This window comes from Galeopterus variegatus, unplaced genomic scaffold (genome assembly GCF_000696425.1).
Source record: "Galeopterus variegatus unplaced genomic scaffold, G_variegatus-3.0.2 Scaffold5672, whole genome shotgun sequence".
Lineage (NCBI taxonomy): Eukaryota > Metazoa > Chordata > Mammalia > Dermoptera > Cynocephalidae > Galeopterus > Galeopterus variegatus.
In genome coordinates, this window is record NW_007731783.1 from 80,384 (window position 1) to 86,038 (window position 5,655).

The window sequence follows — 5,655 nt, forward strand, 5'->3', positions numbered from 1 at the left end:
GGGGGGGGGGGGGAGGGGAGAATGGGGAATTATTTAATGGTATAGAGTTTCATTTTGTAAAATGAAAGAGCTCTGGAGATTGGAAGCACAACGATGTGAATGCTCAACATTACTGAACTATACACTTAAAAATTAAGATGGTTATTTTTATGTTATGTGTATTTTAACCACAATTAAAACATTTGTTTAAAGTAATGTTTTTAAAACAATTATCATAGTGCCCATCTCCATATTAGGTGATCAATAAATAGCAGTTATTCTTGCAATTGTTTACCAGTGTATTTTGAGTGTGGTTAATTCTATTCAGGTCCCAGAATCTGGTGGATTTGAGTGAAATAACTAAATTGAGTTTCTGAACCATCAACCATGAACACTTCAATAAATTACTCTTATTTATGATGCCATGTCCATATGATCTGTTAAATCTCTCCTTTTTAACATCATCTTTTTAACTCCCTCAACAATTACATAAAAACTCAATTTTCAGCTTAAACTGGCATGTGGATACAGTTCTCTATAAATAAATTGCTGATAGCAACTAATGACAAAAAAGTTTCAAATTTGAAATTGAGGATAGTGTTTTTAGTGTAAAATATCTAAAAATGTATGGGATTGTATTTAATAGCCATTCAGGTCTTGGTGTGGATAGCTGGGCCAAATCTGCCATGTGGATCTGTTCAGTCTGACAGGCACAATGTTTTATACATTTTTCATTCTAAGAGTGTCTAAAAGTGGGATAGGAAACTTCCAGGTTTATTGAGGAACCTCTTCAGCAATACTTCCCAGCCCCAGCCTCAGCCACACTCTCTTCTTTGTCTTGGGTCACACATTTCTGTTACCCTAGTTCTTGTGGACACTTGATCTTGCCACCTCTGATTTATAGATAAACCCAATAAACTATTAAAAACTACTGAAATTAATTGTCTATAAATACAGATAATTTCAAAATATCTAAACTTTATTTAAAGTTTCTGCAGAACTTTAAAAAGATTTAATGTTTAAGTATTTGGATCAGACTTTAACAACTACTTGCATGTGCTACCATATCATCTTATATACATTGTTTCATAAACACACATACATTTAACATGCATTTACTGAGGTACTTACATATACGTGGCTGAATGTTTATTTATCCGTCTCTTCCACAGGATTGAATTTTATCACCAATGTTGAAGATATATTAGATCCTCAATATTTGTTGAATGAATATTTGTGTGCATGAAGAGCCAATAGGCAATTAATAAGAAAAGTTCCTCTAGCAAATTAAATACAAGATACCCAAAAGTCTCAAATAGTTTCAGATATACTGTGCCTTTAAATCATATATTCTCTTGTACTTTACACCATAATAGTATAGAAAACTACACCCTGAGACCATAAAAATGAAAGTAATTTCAGCATTTACATTTTTTTCTGATGTAGTATTGTCATAGCCAAATCTTGCTTTAAAAATGTCTCATGCAATTTAAAAATGTTTTATTGAAACACACTCGTTACTTTACACCATAATAGTATAGAAAACTACACCCTGAGACCATAAAAATGAAAGTAATTTCTGCATTTACATTTTTTTCTGATGTAGTATTGTCATAGCCAAATCTTGCTTTAAAAATGTCTCATGCAATTTAAAAATGTTTTATTGAAACACACTCGATACTTCACAAAGATATACTGTTGTAAGAAAAAAGTCTAGTCTGATTCTTCTATTTCTCAATTTTATGAAATCTATTTCTCAAAAGCTGACATCTTCCACATGCAGTTCAGTACAAAGTAATGTTTATAGCTGAGAGATAAACCTCTCAAAGCATGGAAGTGGTGGCAAAGTGTTAACTGTGAGCAGCACCACTGTAATCAATTATAGCAATATGTAGTGGACTTAATACTTAGAAATGTTCAATAACCCACATTTGGAATAAAGATTTGCTCATTTCATTTCATCTCCCAATTGTAACCTTAATTATTTATAGAGATAAAAAGATTAGATGGAAAAAAACTTTAAGTACTTATGGGCAGGATATATTCATGTGGATATGAATAGCTGAGTGGAAACTTTCAGTCTATTTTTCTATTTGCTTTTAAGATCATTTATGATAATATTTTAAAAGCATCCATTAAAATTGGCATATACTACTTATTTTTAAAACCCACCATTTATTTTGCTTGAGAGAAATTCATTTTTCCATTGACTATTTGAGATATAATTAACTTCTGTTTTGGAAAATTTTTCAGAGAAATAGATGGTGAGAGAATTAGAAATTATTCTATTCATAATGACAGGTGTTTTTCTCCTCTGTGGAGGAAAAAAATAGACTTTCACAATTTTTCAAGGATATTTTTGGGAAAGTCTATAAAAAAAACCTCTGAAACTTTAGAATATTTTTTAAAGTTTATGTTCTTTGTATTAAAGCATAAAATATTTAAAATTATCAGTTCACTACAGGCAAGCTTTTCTCCTCTTCAGGAGGCATCTCAAAAGACTTGAATAACATCTCAATATCTAACATGCTGTTAGCAGGCCTGGTCCAAGCTATAAATGATATGTGTTGCTGAACAGTTCTCCCTCTGCTTGACCTTGGAAGATCTCTCCTATCGCTCAGAATTGATAAATACAATTTTGAATTATTCTGGAATCTTATCTCTAATGAGTTTCAGTTATTCCCTCACCAAAGGTATACATGATGATGTGAAATCTGGGTAAGAGAAAGAAAATATGGTTTTTCCTTTGAATTGTACTGAAGAGGCAATGTCTACTGTTGTTTAATGCTCATAAGCATTACTTATATTCTGGATGTAAATATGTGCAGGTATATCCACAAACTTCTGTGATTTATTTGATCCACTTTTCCTCACTTGAGTTTTTCAGCCCTAGAAAACAGTTGCACAATTTTTAATCTGAAAATGATATTTTATAGCATTTAGTAGTTATGGATTTGGATGAATTTGGATGTGGGCATTCCTAAAATAAAACCACCATACAAATGACCTTTCTTTCTAATTCAACAGCTTGTACCATCTCTAGTCTTCCATGTATCTTTTTATCACAAAGATAGGAGCATTTATTTCATATTGTTCTATAGATAAGTTACAAATTATAAATAAACTTGGCATTATGTTTTCTTATATTCATAGATTTTAGAGTTCAAGAGATTAGATAAATTAGTTAAATAGATCAGATATTTTTGCAATGAACTAGAGATGGGAGAAAATGAAAATGTCTGAAGAATTGGGGAATAATTTTTTTCTGGCAAAAATTGAATGTATTTTCAAGTGCATTCAGAGAAGGGAAAATTTGGTATGACTAAGAATTAAGGTATGAAAAAAGTCAGCATTTATTGGAAACAAAAACTTCATCTTATCATAGACCATTGTCAGGGCACCAAACCGTTTTCTCAACGGTATGACTAAGAATTAAGGTATGAAAAAAGTCAGCATTTATTGGAAACAAAAACTTCATCTCATCATAGACCATTGTCAGGGCACCAAACCGTTTTCTCAAAGAAAATGAGTGCTGCAAAATGACAAGGAACATACAGGAATGTTTATATGGAGTAAAATACTTCTATACAGAAGATCACAGACTGTGACCTAAGTACTGCTGGCTTATCTCGTATTCTTTTTTATGCTTTAGTAGACAACTTACTGAACTTTCTTTAAAAAGGAAGGAATTGAGTATAATGAACCTCCTTATACCTAGATTAACAATGGTTCACATTTTGTTATAATACATTTTTAGCTAAAATGTATAAAAGTATATCACTAGCATTTTATATCCAAATATTTTGGTATGTATGTCTTACAAATATATGGATATTTCTTATGTAATGACAATATTACTATCTCACTTAAACATAGAGTAAATTCTGCATTCAAATTCTGCAGTAGTCATGTAAGTGTCTTGATTTGTTGATTTTTTGAAATGCGGTGGGTTTCTGCTGATTTTCTGTCTTCTCAAAGTGACAGGAAATAGTTTGCTGATCTGTCTCCCTTCAGTCCTGTCTTATCTCCTGTGCTAAGCAGGGAGATCAAGACAGAAGTATCCGAATAGACAACCTCAGCAGTGTCAAGTTTACTCTGCCCACTGACTTTATTTCTTATTCTTTGGGAGTTTTATCAAGTCTGAGAGACAGGGAACACCTTTTTTTCTTTGTTTTTTTCTTTCTTTCTCTCTCTCTTCCTTCCTTCCTTCCTTCCTTCTTTCCTTCCTTCCTTCCTTCCTTCCTTTCTTGTCTGTCAATTTTACTCCCCTAATAAGATAAAACTTCAATTATTGGTTAATAGAATGACACTTTTGTACCTTAAAACACCCTAAGTCTCAAAGCAGATTCCCTTGGTATTGGGTTTCAAAAGTCACTCTTGAAAAAAAAGATAAATATTAAACCAGTTTATGCTTTACCTTGCATTTTTTCCTATAAGCTATCTGAAGCTAATAATTTCAGAATGTCAGAGCTGCTTTAGCCAAAGACACAAATTAGTACAAGGCCCCTCCCAGTAAATCTTTAATTCCTTTTATTCTTGTATTTGAAATGATCTAGATTAAGAAAGAGAACTATTGGAGAATTGGATATTGACCTTAGAAATTTGGAGGAAGAGATGATCTCATGAAATTGGACCTGTATCTAACACTATGCACAAAAAAAACCTCAAAATGGATAAAATACCTACATGTAAGACCTGAAGTCATAAATCTAGAAGAAAAACATAGAGGAAAGCTTCTTGCCTTTGGCCTTGGCAATGATTACTTGGATGTCACATCAAATGCTCACTCTACAAACACGAAAATAAATAAGTTGATCAAATTAAAAAGCTTCGCAAAGCAAAGGAAACAATCAACAAAATAAAAGGCAAACCATGTATCTGATAAGGGATCAACATCCAAGACTTATAAAGAACTCAGAATACATATGAGTATAACCTGGTTAAAAATTGGGCAAAATGTATTGATATTCAACTGTGTGCCCCACAATCATGTTTTAATAAAAAANAATAAAAGGCAAACCATGTATCTGATAAGGGATCAACATCCAAGACTTATAAAGAACTCAGTACTAAGAATACATATGAGTATAACCTGGTTAAAAATTGGGCAAAATGTATTGATATTCAACTGTGTGCCCCACAATCATGTTTTAATAAAAAATACTTAAAAAGAGATAAAAATAATAAATCTGCTTTTCTTTTTGTAACATTAGTAGGAGCTAACCCTCAAATACTGGTGATAAACATAACTGATTACAACTGGATAAATTTCTCTTGATAGACACATGTACATTTGTTAATTTATCTGCAATGTGTACCGTATTAGTGGATTTATGGATATTTGAAAGAAGGTCAATTAATGAGTGAGAACGTGGAGTGTAATTAGAAGATTTTTATCCTACTCTTTCTCTTCAAGCTAGAGAATAATTCTGAATGCTGATGAGACAACATCTATTACAATGCCATCTATCAGAGATAGGTAATTAACTCGGAATGAAACACACAACAAAATATCTTTGCTAGAGGCAGAAGTCTATGAAAGGTCAGGTAGCAATGAGAAGAACTGAGTGTCACAATTATGATGATTTATCATAGGCCCAGTTCTTCATTGATCCAGGATAAGAAAATTATTCTCTAAGAATGGAATGCAGTGCATCTGACTAGTATTAGCTCTTC

General features: G+C 32.0%; 1 long non-coding RNA gene across 1 annotated transcript in view; it reads left to right on the forward strand.

Moving 5' to 3' along the window:
* The window catches only part of LOC103605238, an 8,728-nt gene extending 4,016 nt beyond the window's left edge, over nt 1–4,712 (forward strand). The window contains exon 3 of the long non-coding RNA XR_551781.1: nt 4,536–4,712. This is a non-coding gene — a long non-coding RNA (uncharacterized LOC103605238). The remainder of the gene's footprint in view (nt 1–4,535) is intronic.
* The last annotated feature ends 943 nt before the right edge of the window (nt 4,713–5,655 follow it).